Below are 25366 nucleotides of genomic sequence, written 5' to 3'. Positions count from 1 at the left end.
TCTTAGGACTTCCTGGGACTGATTCTTGCAGAACACCACTGGTCACAGAACTCAAGTCAGCAAAAATGCCACTCCACAGCTACTCTTTGTCTCCTATGATGAAGCCAATTTTGTATCCAACTTACCAACTCACTGTACATCCCATGTGACATAATCTTCTGGACCATAATCTTCTTCAACATACATTGCCCTACCCTCAATCATTTTCACTACTTCCTCAAAAAAATTCAATCAAATTTGTGAGACAAGACCTCCCCTACACAAAGCCATACTGACTATCCCTGATAAGTCCATTCTTATCCAAATATGAGTAAATCCTGTGCCTAAGACTCTTCTCCAATAATTTCCCTACCATAAGTAAGGCTCTTTGGACTGTAATTTCCCAGATTATCCCTATTGCCCTTTTCAAACATAAAAACAACATTGGCTATTCTCCAGGCTTCTGAAAGTTCACCTGTGGCTAAGGAGGATAGAAAGATCTCTGTCGAGTCCCCAGAAATATCTTTCTTTCCCTCTCTCAGTATCCCAGGATAGATTCCAACAGGCCCTGGGACTCAAATTACCTTGATAGTTTTCAAGCCACCCAACACATACTCCTTAATATCAATGTGCCCTAGAATGTCAACATACCCGTCCCTAATATTACCATCATCCATATCCTTCTCCTTGGTGAAAACATATACAAGATGCTCATTAAGGACCTCACCCACTTCCTCTGTCTTCACACATTAATTCCCTCATTTGTCCTCGAGTTGTCCTCTAGCTACCCTCTTTGCTTCTAACATACACAAAAAAGCCTTGGGAGACTCCTTAATCCTACCAGCCAATGACATTTCACGGTCCCTGTTAACCTCCCTAATTCCTGGTTTAAGTTCTTTCCTGCTTCCTTTATATTCCTCAAGGGCCCTGTTTGATGTCACTTTCCCAAACCTTGCACATGCTTCATTTATCTTTCAAAGAAATTTTCAATATCTCTTGTCATCAATGGTTCCCAAATCTTGCCATCCTTATCTTTCACTCTCACAGGAACATACAGGTCCTGAGCTGTGATCAAATAGCCTTTAAAAAACTCTCACATCAGATGTTGATTTACACTCAAATTGACACCCTCAATCTAACTCCTCCACTTCCTGCCAGTACTGTTGTAAAAACAATGTTATCCTTATCTATAACTATCTAAAACTTATGGAATTATGTTAAAAATCACACACCACCAGGTTACAGTCCAACAGGTTTAATTGGAAGCACTCGCTTTCGGAGCGCTGCTCCTTCATCAGGGGATTGTGGAGGACACAATTGTAAGACACAGAATTTATAGCAAAAGTTTACAGTGTGATGTAACTGAAATTATACATTGAAAAATACCTTGATTGTTTGTTGAATCTTTCATCTGTTCGAATGACCATGACAGTTTCACTTCTTTCATGTGTAAATCACAAAACCTTTTTTAAAAGTTACATTCTCAGGTTAACTGTAACAATTGGTGTTAGGCAGATAATATGTTGAAGGTGTTAGCCCCCTGTGTTCTCTGTCTATGCCATAAGGTTTAGACTGATTCTAATCTAAAAACGTGAGTTAACAGAGTCTTACATGGATCCATGCAGTTTTTGAGCAAAGTCCAATGTAACTCTGCAAGCACAAATTCACCCCACAAACATATATGTATATGGGTGCATGTGGGTCTTTGTGTGTGTCTGGGGTGGGGAGTTGTGAGTGTCTGTGAGTGTATATGTGTGTGTGTGTGTAGAGTGGTCTAAGTCTGTGAGAGGATGCATGTGAGAGTGTGTGTGTCCGTAGAGGTGTGTGTGAGTGTCTGTGTGCGTGTCTGTGTATGCGTGTATTTGTGTGTGTGTGTGTGTATAGTGCAAAGGTGGTCACCTGAAGTGTGACATGAACCCAAGGTCCCGGTTGAGGCCCTCCCTATGGGTATCGAACTTAGCTATCAGCCTCTGCTCGGCCACTTTTCGCTGCTGCCTGTCCCAAAGTCCACCTTGGAGGATGGTCACCCGAAGGTCCAAGGTTGAATGTCCTGGACTGCTGAAGTGTTCCCCTACTGGGAGGGAACACTCCTGTCTGGGAGGGAACATACACACACTCTTACAGACACACACACTCCCACACTCACACATGCACCCCCTCACAGACTTAGACACTCCACTCTCACCTACACACACATATACACTCTCTCTCACACTCACAACCCCCTACCCCAGACAGACAGACAGGCACACACATTCACACACACACACACACAAACAAACTCACAAGCACATATATACATATACATTTGTGGGTGAATTTGTACTTGCAGAGTTACATTGTACCTTGCTCAAAAACTGCATGGATTGATATAAGACTCTGTTAACTCACTTTTTAGATTAGAATCAGTCTAAACATTATGGCACAGACAGGGAACCCAGAGGGCTAACACCATCAACATATTATCTGGCTAACACCAATTGTTACAGTTAACCTGAGAATGTAGCTTTTTAAAAAAAGTTTTGTGATTTACACATGAAAGAAGTGAAACTATCATAGTATTCAAACAGGTGAAAGACTCGACAAACAATCAAAGCATTTTTCAATGTATAATTTCAGTTACATCACACTGTAAACTTTAGCCATAAATTCTGTGCCTTACAATTGACCCGATGAAGGAGCAGCACTCCGAAAGCTAGTGCTTCCAATTAAACCTGTTGGACTATAACCTGGTGTTGTGTGATTTTTAACTTTGTGCACCCCAGTGCAACACTGGCACCTCCAAATTATGGAATTATGATTATGTTTCCCAAAATGCTCTCCCATTAAAACTTCAATCACTTGGCCACGCTCATTCCCCAATATTAGGCACCTTCCCTGGTTGGACTATCTACATACTGTTTCAAGAAGCTGTCCTGGATGTACCCAATAAACTCTGTCCCATTTAAGTTTCTGACAGTAAAAGAGTCCCAACCAGTATTGGGGATGTTAAAAATCACTCACTACAACAACCCTGTCATTTTTACATCTTTCCATGATCTGCCTGTATATCTGTTCATCTATCTCCTGCTGGCTATTGGGAGGCCTATAGTATAACCCCATGATAGTGATTGCACCTTTCTTATTCCTGACGTTTACTCAGACAGCCTCGGTGGACGACCCCTCCAAGGTCTCCTCTCTTAGTGCAGCTATGACATTCTCCTTAATCTCTCCCACAACTTTTACTTCCCTTTATCATGCCTGAAACATCTAAACCCTGGAACATTGAGCTAAGAGTCCTGCCCTTCTCTCAACTAACTCTCTGTAATGGCTACAACATTGTAGTGCCATGTACTACTCCAGGCTCTCAGTTCAATTGCATTATCTGCTTTACTTGTTGCATTAAAATAAATACATTTCAGACCACCAGTCCTGTCATGTTAACCTGGCCTTGCCTTTTCTTCCTATTAGACTTATTTGACCTTCTCCTCAATTATTTCACATGCTGACCTACTGCTCTGCTTCCCAACCATCTGCCACAATGATTTAAACCATCTTCCCTGCCAGGATATTGGTATCCCTCCAGGTTAGATGGAACTCATTCTTAGTGTATTAATCCTGTAAGTAACTCAATGGGTTGCGGCAGCAGGGAAGCTTGAGAGGCTTTGAGGTTGGAAGTTAGGTCAGTTAAGCTTCTCCTGGCCCACAAGAAATACTTGAAATAAATTTATTCCAGTAGGTCTGACCAAAGTCACATTCTTTCATTTGCCAGGCTTCCCAAACCCCAGGAAACCAGGGCTGCAGTCCATAAAGTTGGTTCAGTTGAAGTCACGCCCATCACTGAAATAGTTTAGTCGCGGGCAGTTCTTCTGACACAGATTTGCCATTGATGCAGTACTAATCACCTGTTTCTCACCAACCCACTTTCATTTAACCCAAAACGATGGCAACTTGAGGTCAAATTGTGAAGAAACCATTGCCCCTCTCACGCTCATCCCCCTCACCTCACTGGAAGAGTGTTAAAATGTCCAGATGAAATGAAGATCTAAACAGCTTGAATTCAGTGGACTTAATGGGAATAACAGCTGACATATTCATCCATTTCCATGTTTTCTTAACGTCTCTGTCCAGGCTATTTAGAAAATATCTTATATTTGGCTGTGAGGGCTCTTTTGGTAGAGTCCCTTCCTCTAGGCTACAAGACTTGGGTTCAAGTCCCACCTGCTCCAAAGGTGTGTTCTACCATCTCTGAACAGGTTGATTAGAAAATATCTTTGAGCTGGCTGTTTGTGGTTACCCCAGCATTTTTATAACTAACCATCTAGTACAGGTAAAACCCATCAAAGATGCTTTTGATTCTGGAAAGAAGGCTGTGTTTTAGAACCGTTGTTATTGATGAGATGTACATCATTCACTTTTGAATGAAGTCGGCTACTAATAGTATGACTTGGAACATGAACTACACTGTTGCAGAAACTGCAGCCACTAGGGACCTTCTGGTTAAGTGTTTACTTACAAACATTCAGGTTCCTGTTCAGTGAACTACATACACAAGCTAATCAGACAAACATGATTCTGTTCCTTGAGTTGCCTCCAATCCATGATAAATATTTGCACTGGCCATAGCCCCATTTGTTTATAGAAAGTCATTTGCAGATTCAGTCTCATTAGAAAGTCTTGGTGAAGCATGTTACTACATACAAAACAGCTCTGTATTTTCTACAGTGTGTTTGACTATTGCACCAGCACGTAACGGTTCAGGGGAGTTTTCCAAACCGAAAATATACCATATTTATTTTACATTATGATCTTGCTCATAAAAATGTGCAACTTATAAAGGTCTTACTACGAGTTCATCAAAGAAATTAATGTGTTGAGGTACAGAGTTGTGTTTATCTTTTGATGATGGATCAGCTCTTGGGAACCATTAATTGGTAACATGGGATTTTTATTTTACAGGTATAGATTTTCTGATTATTCTCACTTGGAATGCCAACAAGGCTGTGTGAATCTGATTGAGGAGACTGGGTAAATAGATTGTAAGTAATACATCATCTGAGATCCTAGCCCTCTACTTTGCTATATGGAGGCCGCTTGTCCAGAAGAGCCTCATTAAAGCTCCTGCAATGAGGTATCATCCTTGTATCAGACATTTTGGTGAGCAGTAATCTCATCAACTATAACTAAATAGTTCATTGGTACACGTTGAAAGTTGTGGGAATTGCTGGTGTCCAATTGGTGGGCAGTTCTCACAGGCAAGACTATCATATTACTGGCATTGGTTGATTAGTCAATTGCTTTTCAGAGATTTAATAACTTGATGCATTAGTTGAAATAATAGAGCACATTATAAATTATGAAACAGTCATTACAGCAAACCAACAGATGTCAGTGTGTGCAACTTGCAGACTCAGTGTAGATTAACTGATGGGCTGAGTTGCAACATTATATACGCACAGAATGTAGAATCTTGAAAGGTAAAATCTCTGAAAGGTTGGGTACATATGAAACATGCCCCTCCTTTCCAAAAGAAATTTTAACCATTTTTCAATTAACAAATAAGCCAATGAAACCTTAAGACTCTCAAATATGTCCAGATCTCATGCAGTTGATTTCTATGATTGCCAATTGTTCCTGTTTGCATTGTCATGCATTTTCTTCATGGATTGTAGATTCTGTTCCTTTAAAATTTCCAGCTCGTTTTGAAGCTCCAGGTTCCATGCCCTGGGTTCTTCTAATTCTGTAAAGATTTTAGCCAATTTGGTCCAGTGTATTGTCTCCTTTAGAGTCTGTTCTAGTAATTGTCCAGCATCTTCAATTTTTCTTGTTGTTCTCTCCTTTGGAGTCTGAATCTCTTCCATTTGCTGCTTCAGTGATTGTATAGTTTTCTCTGGGTCTTGTTTGAGTGCTTTCACTGGGATATATTTTAAAATTCTTATATAGGATGTTGGTGTCACCAGCAAGGCTAACATATGTCACCGGTATTTAATTTCTTTCAAATTGATATACTTTCTCGGCCATATAAGACTACAGTGAAGACTAAATTGCACTGCTGTGGGTCTTGAGTCACATGTATACCAGATCATTTAAGGATAGCAGATTTCTTCAGTATTGCTGGCATTTATTTCTAAAAGAGCTGTGTTCTGAGTGTTTGGTAGCTCCTTATCATGTGCATCATTATAACTCAATCTGTTTTTAAAGGTCTGTCATTTTCTCCAGAATTGATATGAACCCAGTTCAATGTTTCTGTAGCTGCTCCTGCTGAACCTGATCGGTTTTATAAGTGAATTTTTACAGATCTTTCTGTAAACTAACAATCTTTTCTTTTAGTTGATGATACAGAACTTGAAGTTCATCTTGCTTCCTTTCTTTCTATTTCAGCACATCAGTCATTATTGGAAGTTGAGCAGAGAGTTTGGCCTTTTCCTCACGGAATTTTGTCCTTTTCTCCACAGCGGAGAGCTGAGATTTTAGCTCCACTAATTCACTAGAAAGCGATGAGTTCCATCCTTCTTTCCTATTCAGTACAGCAAGTATTTCTTGAGTATTCTGCTTCAGTTCCTGTTGTGTTCCTGATATCTGACTGGAATAGCTCTCCAGCTCTCTTAATCCTGCATAGGGAGTTGGTAAGCCATTATATTCTGCAAGTTTTACATTCATATGGCTTTGTCATGGTTTCCCTTGTTGATAGATATAACTTTTAAAAATATACAGAGCAAATATTATACATGGACATTTGACTTTGTGTCAACTTTAGTGAATAATGAATAATTACCAGTTTTCTGAGGAATGAATATGATTTTTTGTACTTTGTACAGTGCTGTAAGGATGGAATAACTAAATAATCACTTGACACGCTTTCTATCTTCAGTCATGTTTCAAGTAGTCCTTAGTTTTCATTGATGGGAAGCGATTTCTCCAATGGCACTTTGCACTCATGGCCTTTTATACATGTACACTGATCACTTGCCTTTTTTCAAATCCCTCTCAACGGGGATTTCTATGCTCACCAGTAAGCTGTGTTTTCAATGCTCCAATGCTATGCATCAAGAGTTTTCACATACAATTCAATGTAATTTAAGATTATCAACTCTGAATTTCACCTTTAGATTAACTTATTTGCTGATTGTTCAAGTATTAAAAGCCTCATCAGCATCATGTTTTTTCACAATTGCTCACCATGCCATAATTATGATAATAGTCTAACTGTTAATCACTCATGAGGGATTAATTAATTCTATGGGTTAGTTTAATTAAAACAATAAAACACCTTATAAGTTATGACACAGACATATTGATTTTCTGTGTGAACCTTGCAACCCCACAGCAGACTAACTGGCTGGCAGAGTCCCAACATTACACACACACAGCACATGAAATCTTTAAAGGTGAACTCTCTTAAAGACAAGGTATCCAAAAAGCAGGAACTTTCTGATTCAGTGAGTGAAATTTTCACTTCCAGCTTATTAATGGCCAATTGGTTATTAAATGGCAGAGGGGCAGCTGAGGGCCTTTTAACCAGCAGTGGTAAGAGGGAATCTGACTCTTCTTATAACTCGGTCTAATTCTCCTTGGGAAATCTGCAGGCTGGATAAAATTGTCCTATGGGCTAAGACTGTGTATATTTATATGTTAAACAGGGGATTTTGCATCTGCATTGTCCCAGGTAAACTAACATAAAAAATGAGTTGAAATATACTAACAAGTAGCATATCTTTCAATCTGAGCCCTGAGGTAGTAGGCCCAGATCACCATTGCACTGACTGTTTTTTGCCAAAGTGAATACCCTTGCAATCATTTTAGACCTGTCTTATTAAACAGTGAATTCTGATGTTCTGCAGTGGTTTGATATCGGAGTAGTACTTTACCCTCTGAATGCCACTGTGATTTAAAATTATTTTCCATGGGGTAATCAGTAAGCCTTATCAACAAATTTCATTCAGCAGCCAAAGAATATATGTTCAATTCTCAGCTGTTGTATTCCAGGTGCTGGAGAGTTAGGTGACAGGAGACTACCCTTCAGGCAGGATACACTCAGCTTTGGGTGAAGTCCCTAACAAGAATGAATGTGGTCTTCACAAAAAATTGTAATAGATGAAGATAAGGTTTTACAGCTGCAGCAAAGCTGCTTTTTTCTATTGAAATCCTACAAAAACGTTCTTTTCACTTGTTACAGCTTAACCATGATCATGTGGAAAAGCATTCTGACTTGTAAGCTCATAAGCATATTACTACATACCCTTCTTGCGCTGAACAAATTTTGAAGCTTCCACTAAAACCTGGAATAGGTATCACATTTGCAGTTGTGAAGTTGTCGGCCCAGAGAGAGCTTTCCAAACAGTTCGTGATGCCAGCTCAGTAAGTCATATGCATCACAATGCAGGGAGGACATTGAAATTTTAATAACCATGTTAGTTCTTTACTTAGAGGGATGTGTAGAACATAACAGGAGGAAGCAGATAACAGATATACAGAAGACGAACCTGATAAGTATATGCCATTAACCAATTTCAAAAAGCAACTTTTCAAATTGCAGGCAGAAGGGCGAGGCCAGGACCTGTTTGAACTCAGGGCTATATACATACTCTTTTCTCATTTTCATTCTTCCTCATCTACTCACTCAACATAATATGATGAAACATTTACACATTGAACCCTGGTTAAAGGACAGCCTTGTAGCAAATATTTTCTCCATGTGCACAGGCATTTCCCTCACTGCACTCTCCTGACATCATTCCAAAATCACAGAATTGTTTGGGTGCAGAGAGCCATTTGGATCATTGTGTCTGTGCCAGCTCTCTAAATGAGCATCATGCCTGTGTGTCATTGTCCACTTTTCTGTCTTGCTCAATGTTTCTATCTAACTCATCATCTCATGCTCTTTTGAATGCCTTGATTGAACCTGATTGACCTCTATTATATTTCCAGGCCTCCTTTCCTTCCTCTAATGACTGAAAAAAATGCAAGAAAAATTCTTCTCATGTTACATTGACTTTTTTTGTAAGTCACTTTAAATCTGTGACCTCTTGTCATTGATGCATCACAAATGGAGTCATTTTGCCCTTGACTTCTCTCGCCAGGCCTCTCATGATTTTGAAAACGGAACCTTTTCAGCAACAAGAAAAATAGCCCAAGCTTTTTAAATCTACCTTCTTAACTGAAGTTTCTTGTATCTGGATCCATTGTCAAAATCCTTTCCTGTTTTCTCTTCAAACCCTTCACACCCTTTTCAAAGTGTGGAGCCCATAATTAAACACAATACTTAAGCTGTGATCTAACTAAGTTTCTTTATCAGATTCAGCAACCTCCCAACTCATGTATTCTGTCTCTATTAATAACACCAAGAAAATTGTATGCTTTATGAACCACTATCTCCACCTGTTGTGCCATCTTTAATGATGCTCACTCAGTCCAACTATCTGGAGTTCCAGGGTGATGCACCAGTACTGGGACAAGATAAAAGTGACCCAGGATGCTGGGTTATGCTTCAGTTAGTGTACAGTACATTAGTGTATAGTACTGGTGGGGACACTTCTGTCTCTGTACAACACTAGAATGATGTTCTGACAGGGAGAGGTCTGTCACTGTATAACACTGGGGTACATTGCATGTCTGGACAGGTCTGTCACTATATAACATTGCTTTATATAACTGCAGGAGACACATCTGTCTGTGTATAACACTTGAGTTCAGTCCTAGTGGGGACAGGCCTGTTACTGTATTATAATAGGGTACAGTACTGGTGTGAATAAGTTTCTCACTTTATAACACGGGTCTGTCAGTGTATTACACTGGGGTACAGTAGCGGTGGGGACAACTTTGCTACTATATAATGGTTATTTTATGAACAGTGTATTGAAGAGATCACATCTCAAATACTGTGTATGCAGTTTTGGTCTCATTATTGAAGGAAGGAGATAAAAGTATTGCAGATGGTTTGGATGAGGTTCACTAGATTGTTATCTGCAATGAGTGGATTGTCTTCTGAGGAAAGCTTGGATAGATGGGAGTCCTTTTAGCTCTTAATTCGTATATTCAAATGTTTGAGAGGTGGTTAGGGACTCTGACTTGTTGGAAATGTTCATTGCCTAACACTAGTGTGCGACAAGAATGTTACTTGCCACTTAACAACTCAAGCCTGGCTGTTGTCCTGGTCTTGTTGCATATGTGTATCTCAAAAGCCTTTGCAAATATAGTTGAACGATATGTAATAATTAAGAAACATCACCTTCTGCCCTTACTTTGGAGGAAAGGTAATTGATGAAATATCCTGATGCTAAGGAGATTGGCCTCCAAAAACCATAGTCATTTCCCTTTGTGCTAGGTCTTCTGCCAATATATGAAGAATTGTTTGCCACCCAACCTCTACTCCATTCATCCCTTACACTTTGGCATCAATTTTGCACATGCTCCTTACTAGCACACTTGGCTAAGGGGAAGTTGATGTTAAGGGCACCCACTCTCACATCAGGTCTGGAACTGGGCTCTTTTATCATGCTTGATGCAATGTTATATGTGGTCAAGAACCCAAACTGAGCAATGGTGAGTGGGTAGCTACTGAGTAAGTGGTACTTGAAAGCCCTGTTGATGACTCCTTCCAGCACTATGCTGATGATGGAGAGTAGATGTATGGGTATCAGCCTGGTTGATTTTCTCCTGCTTTTTGAGGACTGGACACACATGATTAATTATTCACAATGTTGGGCAGATGCCAGTGTTGTAGCAGTGCTGGAACTGTTCGACCATCCATTAGTACCATGACTGGGGGTGTGCTTGTCTTTGGTCAAAGAGAGTTGGAAACAATGCTGTTACAAACTAATAAACATTTATTGACTATTTATTCTATTCACAAGGTAGACTCTTGCAGAACTTTATCAGAATCTTTATTTCTAGCTACATGTGATCTGCCATAGCCTGATATCATGGATAATGCACTCTAACAATTCGCATAATAGCTCTTAACCTATTATATTACTAAGTTCTTGGCTGATTCTGGAGCACAAGACTTCAATACTTCAATTGGGATGTTTCCAGGGTCTCTGCAAATGAGAAAAGTGCAATTATTGCATTTCACTTCAGCTTTGTCCAAGAGTTAATTTCTGACAGGGTAGAAGAAGGTCACGGTAGAATAAATAAGAACCTTCCACGGTTGTTGACACAGTACAGAAAGCAGAAAGAAATACTGACTCACTGTCTTGAGAAATGTTATTTATCTGAATTGGCATTTATCTGAATCTGTTGTCTATTTCTGCATGACTGTTTGGCTGCAACTAATGTTACCATCAGAGACCAGGTCAATATCCTACTCTGGGGCTGTGTTTCTCATGCGCTTGGAGTGATCTTTGACAGAATGCAGGGTAAGTGAGATTGACAATACTCATTAGTTACCACAGTCTCCTTTAAGTTTCTTGATTGCCTTCAGAGTTGGAGAAAAATTCCAAGGCTAAATTAGTAGTGTGTATTTTTTTTCCCCCCAGGGTTTGGGGTAATGCCACACCCAATATTAGATTTGACTGGATCAGAAATATCAAGAGATGTGGACGCAGGGCTTAAAATCACATGGGAAACCTTAACGGATTTCAAATCCATCACTTTAACACTCAGCCATGACTATAGGTATCTGACCAGTGATATTACAACCATCTCTCCTTAAATGGAAGAGTTGTGCATTTGCTGGAAGAACAGTACATTAGCCAGTACAGGAAACGAACCCCTGAGAATGTTATCATAAGCACCACAGTTAACCATCTGAGCTAACTGGCCTTCCCTCTGTTCATACAAGCTTGCATGGACCTTAAAGGTTCTTGATATTGAGAATCATATTGTTGGCTATTGGTGACCCATTGAATTCATCTCAAATTCTTCACAGCCTCAGCCAGGTTATGAACTAATGTTAAAGAAAATGTCCACAAATAGTCTGGAACCTTCCCTCCTTCAAGTAGTGATGATACGATGGATTGCCACAAAAGGAGTACTATAACTCTGAGCAGGTCTCCTGCTTTATTTGATGTGAATGATGATACCCTAATTGCTCATTATGTTTCTATTTAAAAAGATCATTATATTCAGGAAAGACAGCACATGTGTGCAGTATCGATGGTATCCTTTACTTTAAGAAGACCTGCCACACAAAATTAAAACACGGTGACTTTTACAGAGGGAAGCTTTCCATGGGAAAGTGATGAGAAAATATTTTACTATTGGTGACAATCCCTCTGTTGTCTGCAGTATATGTCGGCGAATTGCTGATTGACTGACCTGACATCTATTAACTGAGGTGAATTGGAATAATCAAAAGATGTAAAGGTCCAAAGCTTAAACAAGCTGGACAGTTTGACATAAATCTGTGAAGGCTTCCCTGGGGAAATCAATCATCAGGAGGTGGATCTCACAAGAACAATACATCTACAAGGTAAACAGAACATGCAATCTCAAATACATTTCCTCTGACGGAAGAGATGGTCACTCAGGCAATTGATGTGGCTTGAATTGCTTCACCAAGAAATATTAAAATGATGATCACAAAGTCTGATCACAAAGGCAGGAAGCGGATTCAGAAAGTAGAAATCTTAGAAAAAAAAGCATCAGCAAAAACGGTCATCTTATTCTATGACTTCTATTTACAGCTGTTTTTTAAAAGTTTATTACTTATTTAATCTCTAAGATCAAAAATACCCTTTCAACCCAAAAGAGAAAATGCTGGAAAATCTCAGCAGGTCTGGCAGCATCTGTAAGGAGAGAAAAGAGCCGACGTTTCGAGTCTAACTGACCCTTTGTCAAAGCTAAAAAAAAGGGAGAAATAGGGAGGTATTTTCAAATTTGGGTTGAGGGATTGTATTGTATGCTCCTACTGAAAACACAAGGAGTTGGCTTTACCATAAATCAATGCACTTATCGTTAAGAAATAAAAATGCAGAAAGAAACATAGAAGGAAATAAACATGAATGTAGGAGCAATAGTAGGCTATTCTACCATCAAGTCTACTCTGCCATTTAATTTGATCATGGCTGATCATCCAGCTCAGTTCCCTGTTCCTCTTTCTCCCCATACCATTTGATCTGTTTAGCTCTCAGAACTATATCTAAATCTTTCTTGAAAGTCGTCAGTGTTTTGGCCTCAACAGTTTCCCATAGCAGAAAATTCCACAGACTTTGCAATCTCTGGGTGATGAGATTGCTCCTCATGCCCAGTCATTGAGAATATCCTTCCTACATCTAGGCTTCGGTTATATGAGTTTCCATACACTTTCCAGCTTTCTGTTCAGGTGTCAGTAGGCTCCACAGATCTGGAAAATTGATCCATTCATCCACATCCATTAGGATTGTGGGGTCTCTAATGTAAGAGATAATTAACAAAACTGCATGACTTGGTAGTTACGTTGTTTCTTCGCAATCTGATCTTCAGCCTAAACCCTATTAACTTCCTAAAAGATTGATCCAAAATTATATCAAACCCAGAAAGTAGGTTTGAATGTCATTGTGGACTTATTTCAAAACTCATGTCCTCTACCAGCTGGAAGAACAAGGGCAGCCAATGTGTGGCACCATCATTGTCTTCAGAAAGCAACCCACCAACATATTTGTTACAGCAATTATGGTAGGTCAATAAATACTGGCCTAACCAGAGATGCCCTTATTCCCTTTAATGAAAATTTTAAAAGGAAAATAATTCCGGAGATGAGAGAATGAAGTCTTCCCTCCTACTCCTTGTGTAGACATTTCACCTTCTATAGGTAGTGGTATCAAGACTGTACTTGTTTCAGCTTGAGTCCTCTTTGCAAACAAGAACATCTCCAGAACCCCAGTCAGAAAGTAGAAGTGCATCACCATCAACAACGAAGTAGACTTCTAGACCAGAATCTATAAGAAGTTCTTGCATAGCACCATGGTCTGCAGGTTGAACAGAAAATTTGAGATCAGCAGGAAGTTCAGAAGATCTACAAGACTTAATCTCTGCTAACTATTTGTACTCCCAAGATGTTGAGGGCTTAAGTTTTACATTTTCATTCCAATTTCTTTCTAACCCTTTCATCAAAATATCGTCATCATTCTGCAGGTGATCTCTATCTTTAACAAGGGCTTGATTTTCCAAGACAGTCTGAAAACTGAAACAAACACGTGCTTATTTTCCCTCTTCCTCGCATTTACTTTTCAAACAAAAGATCAACATTCATTGATTGCAGCAAAATGTTCTCATCATTAAGTATTCACAATGATCTCCAAACTCTTGAATATTCCAGTAAAACAAGTCTTTCACCCCAATCAAGGAATCTCTTTGTTATGTCAATTGCATAAGGACATTGGCTATATCTGTAAGGGATTTGTAGAAATTTACTGTAATCTTTTCTTCCTTGGTCTCCAAGATTTGTTAGTGTTGTGTGACCGACAGTAGCTGGCCTTTTGCTTCAGCAGTCTCCTTAAGATAATTAGCTTACTCCAATCATGTTCACTTTTAATATGATCACACTCTTTCTCTGCTTGATTTGAAGCTTCTTCAAGCTTTCCAAGTCTTGTCAGCTCTAGAAGTTTTCGAGTTTGGGCCTCTGTTTAGTGAGAAAGCTTTTGAGTGTTTCCATGTACACTCCAGCTGCCAGTTATGCAGATGAATAATTTCTGAATGTTCAATGTTAGCGTGGTTCAACTTGGTCTTATCCTTTTCCCTGGATAGGTTTTGATTAGCTACTTGCAATTGTTAGACTAGCTCTTGATGGGCTGTTTCTAAGAATTGAAGTTTTTCTCTGAATATATCACATTTATTTTGATATTGTTTGCACATGGTTGTAAAAATGCATAAAGCTGAGTTTTGTTATTAAAGGTGGGATGCCATCCACTATGTCTATGAATCTGTGTCGTACCCTGAGACCTCTTTTAAGCATGATTGCAAGTTCCTTTCCACCTCCATCATCTGAACTATTTCTGATATTGTGGCCACTTTGGTGGCTTTAGAAAATGTGGAAGACTTGCTTGCATTCTTTGTACTACAGCCAGAGGGCTGTGGGAATCCGGAATGCACTGCCTGGGATAGTAGCTGAGGCGAGAAACCTCACAACCTTCAAAGTGTCATAACTTTTAAGGCTATTCATGGGTCTAGTGCCGGAAAGTAGGAAGTATGTATTTTTGGTGGTACAGACTCAATAGTTCAAAGGGCTGATTCTATATGGTAAGATGCTAAGATACTTTGAGGGCATCTACCATCTACTCCTGTTCATCATACCTGGCTTTGAAAATTGACAAATCTTTTACCTTCAACTGAGTTTCCTCTTTGCTGACTGGCAGAGGAACTTGCAGGTCATGACATTCCTATCATCTGCTGCCCTGTCCTTCCAGGCTTCGCAGTGTATCTTGTGGATGGCACACATTGTGCATTGATGGAGAAGGCATTGAACATTCTTCTCATTGATCAGATTTCTCACTGCTTCAGAGCACACCACAAACAGACATGAGAGGGGGATTTCCAGTTTGTTACATTCCTTTTTCAGAGTGTGGCCAGACGGGCCACCGGAAATAATGATGGACAATAATAAACTTAGCATGGAATTACAAAAGATGGACAATGATTAAAGCATGCTGGGAAATAGAACCCAGCCTTGACCAAAGTGACTGTGCTAATCTACATGCTGCAGAATCCAGACAACCTGCAACTACCCACAGACAGTTTGAAAACAAACCTGACAGCTACAGACCCTGCCTTACACACCTGAAGTTAGACTTGAATGGGGCAATGGAACGTCAACCTCCGGACAATCCTGAACATCGAGTCATTTGCTAGAGATGGAAGCGCCTTGCACTCTTATTTGGACGAGGTTACATGCACCAAGCACCGGTCATAATGGACACTTAAGTGCCACCCTGCCATCAATGTACCAGGTTGATCTGATCGATCAGGGTAATCGAACCTGATCAAACCATTGGCAGATCCTCAAGACCCTCCCAAAAGGGCACGAAAACCCAGAAGGATAAGAATTGCTGCAAGACCCCATTTAGGGCAGTAACTTGAGAATAACTGAAAGAGAAAACACCTCTAAGACCATTGGAAGGAGAAGAAGACATCACCACTTGGGGAGCCTGGCCAAGTTCCAGTGTGGTGGTGTATGATCACAGAAAGTTAAGTTAAAGTATAAGATAGTTTGTAGTATTTATCATTAGGTTATAGAATACTTGATTGTTCTGATATTAATTGTGTTCAGTAAACGAATATTATTGTTTATAAGAGTCAACTCACAGTTCTTTTGCTGAATATAAAAAATTAAACACATTGTGTGGCAGGTACAGCAAGAGGTTGTGATAGTTCATGTACCTGAGGTTTTCTTCTTGGCCAGTTTTTCCTTGATTAGTCTTCACTGTTGTACAGCCAGAGACCAACGATGAAAGGAGCTATCATTCAACTCCACCACTGTATTCTCCTTCTCAACAATATTGAAAGAGTGCAGACATTGTACACATCCTCCAAACCAGCTGAGAGTATCATTAAATGCCTCAAGTGAAAGAGAATTGTGGGACAGGGGATTAGAGGAGTGACAGTCAGAGTTCAGTGTCAATGGTTAATAGAAGGGCTGAGAAAGAACTTGGGTGAGATGTGGAGTAAAATCTTAATTATACCTTTCCTTGAAAAATAATTGTTGAGCATGAGTGTAAGGAGGCATGCTATAGTGATGTCAGACCAAATGAAACTAGGACTTGAGGGCTCCAGAAAATGCCTTCTCTTACCATCACATACATTTGTAGAATCATAGAGTCACATAACACAGAAACGGACCCTTTGGTCAACTCGTCCGTGACGACCAAACATCCCAATCTGACCTAATCCCATTTGCCAGCATTTGGCCCATATCCCTCTAAACCCTTTCTACCCATATATTCATCTTTTTAAATGTTGTAATTGTACCAGCCTCCACCACTTCCTTTTGTAGCTCATTCCATACACGCACCACCCTGTGTATGAAAAGGTTACCCCTCAGGTCCTTTTTAAATCTTTAACTTCTCGCTTAAATCTATGTCCTCTACTTTTGGACACCCTCCTTCCTCAGAAAAAGCCCTTGTCTATTTATCCTATCCATGTTTCTCAAGATTTTATAAACCTCTGTAAGGTCACTCTTCAACCTCCACCACCCCAGGGGAAAATGTCCAGCCTTTTCAGCCCCTCCCTATAAGTCAAACCCTCCGGTCCCACTAATATCCCAGTTTCCTCCGGGTGCTCAGGTTTCTCCCACAGTCCAAAGATGTGCATTTTAGGTGGATTGGCCATGCTAAATTGACCATAATGTCCGGGAATGTGCAGACGAGGTGAATTAACCATCGGAAAAATTGGGTTACACGTATAGGGTAGGGGGCTGGAGCTGGGTGGATGCTCTTCAGACTTGATGGGCTGAATGGCCTGCTTCCACGACATAGGGATTCTATGATTCTGTTCTATGATTTCCCATGCACAAAGCCATGTTGACTATCCATAATTAATCCTTGCCTTTCCAAATGCTCTGTACACATTTGTAGCAAGATCAGCTCTATATTCAAGTGAGTGAACACTAACTGGCTTTATTCAATATAACAATGATAACAAGAGTTCAGAGACAGTATGTACCTGTTAGTGTGAAAGGCAAGGCTGGTAGGTGTATGGAATACTGGAGATTGGAGAAATTGAGGCTCTGGTCAAGAAAAGGAATGAGATATATATCGGGTACAGACAACTGGGATTGTGCAAATTCCTAGAAGAGTATAAGGGCAGAAGGAGTATACTTAAGAGCGAAATCAGGAGGGCAAAAAGACCAACGGGATCATCTCTGTGTGGAACTTTACATTGAATAAAGCCCAGTTAGTGTTCACTCACCTAAATGTAGATCTGATCTTACTACATATATGTACAGTGAAGTTCACCTCTGTGGATATGTCAGTATTTATTGTGTAGCAGAAAATGAGGACTGCAGATGCTGGAGATCAGAGTCGAGAGTGTGGTGCTGGAAAAGCACAGCAAGTCAGGCAGTATCCGAGGAACAGGAGAATCGATGTTTTGGGCATAAGCCCTTCATCAGGAATGAGATATTCCTTCACCAGTTATATTTTTCTGTCCCCACCCCTAGCAGAGTTTCAGAGAGACCATTCCCTCTGTGACTCCCTCATCAGATCCATGCACCTGCCCCCCCCCAATCAGCACACACCCCACTCCCAGCATCTTTACTTGCCACTACAGAAAGTGCAATCCCTGTGCCCACTCCCCTCACCTCCATACAAGGCCCCAAATGATCCTCCCACATCCAACAGAAATTTACCTGTACCTCCACCACTGTCATCGACTGTATCCCTTGCATCCAGTGTGGTCTCCTGTACATCGGGGAGACAGGATGCCTCCTTTCTGATCGTTTCAGAGAACATCTCTGGGACACCCGCACTCACCAATCCCACCACCCTGTGGCTGAACACTTCAACTCCCCCCGTCCACTCCATCAAGGACATGCAGGTCCTGGGCCTCCTCCATCCCCAAACCCTGACCACCCAATGCCTGGAGGAAGAACACCTCGTATTCTGCCTTGAGTCCCTGCAACCACACAGGATCTTTATGGATTTCACCAGTTTCCTAATTTCCCCCTCCCCCCACATTATCCCACACCCAAGCCTCCAACTCGGCACCGCCTTCCTCACCTGTCCATCACCTTTCCCATCAATCTGCTCCACCCTCCTCTCCGACCTATCACCTTCTCCCTTACCTTCATCATCATTCCTGATGAAGGGCTAATGCCTGAAACATCGATTCTCCTGCTCCTTGGATGCTGCCTGACCTGCTGTGCTTTTCCTGCACCATACTCTCGACCCAGTATTTATTGTGTTCCAATTAAATAGTTGTAACTTTTGAATCGTATGCATACATAAATAGAAAACATCTGAAGAAATCAATTTCTCCAAAAAGTAGCAACTATAGGTACAAATGCCAGGCACGAAATATAAAACACTAAAAATATATTTCGCTTAAGATTATGAAATTTTGGAAAAAGAATTTCATCTGCTCTTAATACATTAGCTATGAAAATGAACAGTCTGTAATATTAAGGTGTCACTCAGTAGATTATAGCTTTAAAATCTGCTCTATGATTGAGTAATATATGCTGACACTCCAGTGCCTAACTGAAGGAATGCAATAATGTTCCTGGTGGTATTCTTCAGATGAACCATTAAGTTAAAGACATCTGTTCATTTGACTATTAATAATTCCATGGTCCTATTTGAAGAAGAGCAGAGAGTTCTCCCAGATGCCTGGCCAACATTCCTTCTTCAAACAGCTTTGCCAAAAGCAGATTAACTGGCTGTTCACCTCATGAATATCTGTGATGCTTTACTGTGGATAAAACAACCTTTACAATTCATTTCAAAACAAGAGTCGCTATTTATAAAACAAACTTTTTAACCAATTTGTGATGCTTCTGAGAGAAAATTGTGGCATATATATATATTTTTTCTCCAATGTATTTCCACTAATCTAAGGTAATTTGTCCGCTGTCACATCTTTATCACAGTGTACAATTTCAGTGCAATCTACATGCTACAAGTTCTAACAATGTTAAAGTCTGAAGCACTTTTTCTCATATGTCCATATATTGATTTTATCCTACAGGACATCAACGGGGGAATGAGGTTGCATTTTGTTTAGTACCTTAGAGATGAGTTTTGGGTTGCCAGATTTCCTAGTGGTCTGTTGTGCGCTATACCTGTTACTAAACTGTCTGCACCATTTTTGCACTTCAGAAATAAGACAATCACCTTATGAAAGAGCAGCGCTCTGAAAGCTAGTGCTTCCAAATATACAGGTTGGACTATAACTCGGTGTTTTGTGATATTTTAACAGAAATAAGAGGCATCTGGTTTATTTATTTCAATGCAGTTGGAGACCATCTCACCCAGAATACACTTTGTCACTGACAGAATTTAAATGTTCTCTTACTGTTTGTGGTCAGTATGCATTGTGTGAAAGAAGTTTGAGTTTTCATACCCTTGCTGGATACATCCCACTTAAAGAATTCGAGCAGCAATCTTGAATGAGTTTTAAAATAAAGAAGATCATCAACCAAAACAAAATCAGATATACAGTGTGGAAACAGGCCATTCAGCTCCTTGAGTCTACAACAACCCTCCGAAAAGCATTCCACCAAGATCAACCCCTTTCACCTATCCCTGTTAGCCTGCATATCCCATGGCCAATCCACCTAATCTGCATATCTTTGGACTGTGGGAGGAAATTGGACCACCTGCAGGAAACCCGAGAAGACACGGGGACAATGTGCAAAATCCCCACAGACAGTTGCCTGGTCCCTGGCGCTATGAGGCAGCGGTGCTAACCACTTAGCAACGTGTCACACGCTCATTCTCATTCTGACACCCTCAACTGCAAAGTCTGATTAGAATTAAAGATAGTCCACCTTTACAAATTATCCTTAATTTCACTTCTGGTTTATGACCTCTGGTTTCTCGTATGGTAGGTCAATCATTTTTTGGATGGTTGTGATAACCTAAAGTTGAAGTGAGGGTCATGTAAACCAAAGGAGTATTCAGCAGGCTGTGAGGTTTCCTGAAGTCAAATCTGGAAGCGGTTGGCTCTCGGATGAATTCGAGGTTGAACAGGTCCTTGTCTCTGTTGGGATTTTCCACTTTCAATGTATGTCACTTGGCTGTTTGCTGACTTGCAGAGATCATTGAACTGTTGGTTAAATAACTTTCTGGTGAAGCCAACGCCAACGGCTTCTACTTGTTCCTTTACGTAAACAAATCAAATATGGTTGTGCCTTCATGTGACTATTGTCATTTCAAAGTAAGTAGTGATGGACACAATATTCTGTTGTTCAACATCCTTGAGATTCACTCAGAGTGTTTAAATGGGAATATGTCATTAAAAGACAGTGGCATACGATAGGATCTATTCAATTCTGTCTGCCACAAATTGAGTTTTCATGTTCCGTTTTGTTCAGAATGAGACAGAGAGATATTTACAAACTGGAATTTCTATAATTCTTTTGTGTTGGTTTGTCTTTTAAAAATATGTGTGGTTCCCTGGACGGCAGTGAACGTTCATGTTTAATTAGGTATTCACTTGAGGCCTGGTACTGACTGTAGCTCAAATACCAAAGATCACATAGTTCCCACTGCCATTTTAATCACCTGTTACGTCCAACTTTTAAATGTACTGACTGAAATCTGTAGTACACTGGGACATGACAATTTGAAGAGAAGCAATCACAAAGCTGCCACAATACAACCACACTACGACAAGGTTCCCCGTGGGAGACTGATTAGCAAGGTTAGATCTCACGAAATATAGGGAGAACTAGTCATTTGGATACAGAACTAGCTCAAAGGTAGAAGACAGAGGATGGTTGTGGAGGGTTGTTTTTCAGTCTGGAGGCCTGTGACCAGTGGAGTGCCACAAGGATCGGTGTTGGGCCCTTTACTTTTTGTCATTTACATAAATGATTTGGATACGAGCATAAGAGGTACAGTTAGTAAGTTTGCAGATGACACCAAAATTGGAGGTGTAGTGGACAGCAAAGAGGGTTACCTCAGATTACAACAGAATCTGGACCAAATGGGCCAATGGGCTGAGAAGTGGCAGATGGAGTTTAATTCAGAAAAATGCGAGGTGCTGCATTTTGGGAAAGCAAATCTTAGCAGGACTTATACACTTAATGGTAAGGTCCTAGGGAGTGTTGCTGAACAAAGAGACCTTGGAGTGCAGGTTCATAGCTCCTTGAAAGTGGAGTCGCAGGTAGCTAGGATAGTGAAGAAGGCGTTTGGTATGCTTTCCTTTATTGGTCAGAGTATTGAGTACAGGAGTTGGGAGGTCATGTTGTGGCTGTACAGGACATTGGTTAGGCCATTGTTGGAATATTGTGTGCAATTCTGGTCTCCTTCCTATTGGAAAGATGTTGTGAAACTTGAAAGGATTCCGGAACGATTTACAAGGATGTTGCCAGGGTTGGAGGATCTGTGCTATAGGGAGAGGCTGAACAAGCTGGGGCTGTTTACCCTGGAGCGTAGGAAGCTGAGGGGTGACCTTATAGAGGTTTACAAAATTATGAGGGGCATGGATAGGATAAATAGACAAAGTCTTTTCCATGTGGTCGGGGAGTCCCGAACTAGAGGGCATGGGTTTAGGGTGAGAGGGGAAAGATATAAAAGAGACCTAAGGGGCAACGTTTTCACACAGAGGGTGGTACGTGTATGGAATGAGCTGCCAGAGGAAGTGGTGGAGGCTGGTACAATTGCAACATTTAAGAGGCATTTGGATGGGTATATGGATAGGAAGGGTTTGGAGGGATATGGGCTGAGTGCTGGAGGGTGGGACTAGATTGGGTTGGGATATCTGGTCAGAATGGACAGATTGGACCGAAGGGTCTGTTTCCATGCTGTACATCTCTATGATTCTATGACTCTAAAAGGTTGTGCTGTGAAATTCAGGATAAGATTGAGGTTCTTCAATCCTTGGGACAATACTTTTCGGGTAATGTAAACTCTTTTGTCATTCACAGACTCTATCAAAATACTTTGATTCGAAATTGATTGCATAGCAAGAAGCAGCTTGGATATCTTACAAGGATGAGATTAGATGAGCCGGATTACGAAGAGACTCATGTGGAATGTGAATGGTAGCCGTGACTGCGTGGTCTGAATGGCTTGATACTGTCCTTGAGGACCTACTTTTATATAAAATTGTATTAGAGCCATAAATGTGATGCATTGATATCACTGGTCAATCTCAACATGGAGAGTCCTTACGTAGAATAGGATTATCTGTCATTTTTCATCAGATATTTCACATGGTTTCAATGTTACATCTATTGGTGAAGTATTTTATTTTCATTTTGGATTAATTAATGCTTTCTGCCAGCAATACAAATGCAACTCCCTAATTTGGATAAACACAAAAAACTGCAGTTACCGGAAATCAGAAACAAAAACATGAGAGTGCTGGAGAAGCACAAACAGCAGACCCGACAAAGGGTCACTGCACTAGATACATTAATTCTAGTATTTCCTTGACAAATGCTGCTAGACCTGCTGAGTTTCTCCAGCACTCACTATTTGGTTTTTGGAAGTTGAATTTGTGCACGTATGTAGGAAAACAGAGAGCACATGTCGCTGGGCCTATGGAAAATGTGGAACTGCTAACACATCTTCACATCATTCTGAGCAAGTGTACATCTCAAACCTCTATTGAATTACAGCCATACCATTCATCAAAAACTAATGGATGCAATACAAATCTTAGGCATTCATTGACATGTGAAATCAAGATTATTCTGAGTGCTATTGTTTAAAAGGAAATTGGCGTTTATCACCAGAATAGGAGCTATAGTTACCCTAATGCACTTGTATGGAATGGTCTGCCTGTAAAACACATAAGACAACACTTTTCACTGTACCTCGGTACACATGACAGTAATAAATCAAATCAAATCAAATTCAATCAAATCAAATCAATAGTAATGCTGAGGGAAGAGAGAAAGATGGTGACTTCTGCCTAGCATGTTCCATGGGTTCAATGATTTTAGAAGCTGGAATGTGCAGATGCTTAAAACAGAACATTCAAGATATGTGTCTTCCCTGTGGATATGCAAACTAGCATCATCAAGCCAGATATCTGAAGTGTTTAGGGGCCTGCTGTTGGAGTACATTTGTGGATTCATTAGGCCTCACCTCAACCAAGGTCAGCCATTACACTTACATATTATTTATTATATTTAAATGTGTTTCCATTTTATCCAAACAAAGGAAAATCACAGAAAAACAAAGCAGCAAGCTTGTATCCTGTAGGGGAAGGCTAACCATTATTTCAAATATATTGCTGCAGTAGTCTGAGTCTGGTTTAGGCTCAAAACTAGAAGCATTCATAAAATCTGATTGCGCTGTCTATTTTAACCAGATGCTGCATAAAGTGGATGTTCAGAAATAGGACATACCGTACCACGTTGTGCAACTAAAATACAGTAACTACGTGACTCATGATCTTATTGTTCTCATACTGCAAAGAACATTTAGTCCAAACTAACAGTGAAGTCATTATAAATGCCGGAAAAGTCCCTGCAAATCATTACGTTGCATTAATTTGATAACAATGCAAGAGGTTTGGGTTATTCTAGTAAAAGAACGCCCACAGTTATGTATTGTTGTCTGTCAGTGCTAGCACTGTCTGCACTATGTTTTGACTGGGTCACACGCAGATATAAGAAACTGCCTTAGAACCACATTCAAATGTGAGATGAATATTTATGAACATGTACTTTGAGTGTGCCAAATAAATTAATATGCTTTGACTGTTATATTTATATTTTCCCATTAAACATTAAAGCTATTCCCTTGTTGACCATTTGATAAAGTTGCAGTTTCATGTGCTTTGCTTTCACATTTTCTGCTTTATTTTTACAAGAACAACTTGGATAGCAGTAAACTGTGTTCAAGAACCTTGCGATCAGTACCATGTAATTTTAACCCATAGACACATTCTCTATGGACAGATGAAAGATTAGGACACATATGGTTTAAGTTCATGTTTGACATAACAATTTATCACACTGCTCCCCTAACGCTCCCCCCACCCTCCACAACCCCCAACACATGGAACTTTTCCCCTTTGCTCTGTTGTTTTGTTCTTAACATCCTGAAACTTTCAAAAGGATATCTGTGCAGAACCATTGCTGGATTAACTTGCGCAAATTTATTTAAATGTTATTACAGGGAACGCCATGTTTACATGAGAACAATAATGAATAAGATTAGTTCTCAATCTCTTCATACACTCTGGACTTCGTTGACGTAAATTGATTAAAATATTTCCCCATGTATAAATAAAAGTGTGTATAAATGCATCAGCTGATTTTTCACAATTTCTGATCTTTAGTAACTGAAGTTCATGACACATTAGTTGAAACTCTTTTTTGATGACTTGCATCGTGGTCTTGCTGTAACTTTTAATTTTAAATTAAAAGTCTTGGTAACACATTGCAAGAAAGGCATTGATATGCTATAAGCACATTTGTGCTTGATGCACAGACGTTTGGGTGTATGAGGCCCCATAAGGTGGTGGGATCACTTTTTTTTCATCCCTGGCACTGTGCTGCCTCATTTTAAGACATTGTGACTCATGATGCGCAGTGGTTTGATGGACAACTTGTCACCATTCTGAACAATTGATGGCAAGCTTCTCCCAAACATTCATTTCAATTCTGCCAGTCTTCAGGGAGAGCTTCAGAATGTTTTTAAATGTATTTCTTTGCACTGCCCTGGAACGTTGGCCATTTGAGAATTGAGCAAACAGGATCTGGCAAGGAAATATTTTTCAGCCTTCCAGACAGAGTGTTCATTCCACTGAAGCTGATTTTGCCTGAATGTTTTCTAAATGCCTGTGGAACTGGCTTGAAAAAGGACATTAAAGT

The 25366-nt window shown here is 40.1% G+C and overlaps 1 long non-coding RNA gene across 1 annotated transcript in view; it reads left to right on the top strand.

Annotated features, from left to right (window-relative positions):
* Positions 1-24735, top strand: part of LOC122552766 — a 34155-nt gene extending 9420 nt beyond the window's left edge. Inside the window, exons 3-4 of the long non-coding RNA XR_006312488.1 lie at positions 4918-4997; positions 22463-24735. This is a non-coding gene — a long non-coding RNA (uncharacterized LOC122552766). The remainder of the gene's footprint in view (positions 1-4917; positions 4998-22462) is intronic.
* Positions 24736-25366: the final 631 nt, after the last annotated feature.

This window comes from Chiloscyllium plagiosum, chromosome 9 (genome assembly GCF_004010195.1).
Source record: "Chiloscyllium plagiosum isolate BGI_BamShark_2017 chromosome 9, ASM401019v2, whole genome shotgun sequence".
NCBI lineage: Eukaryota > Metazoa > Chordata > Chondrichthyes > Orectolobiformes > Hemiscylliidae > Chiloscyllium > Chiloscyllium plagiosum.
This window is presented reverse-complemented; position numbering and strand designations above follow the sequence as displayed.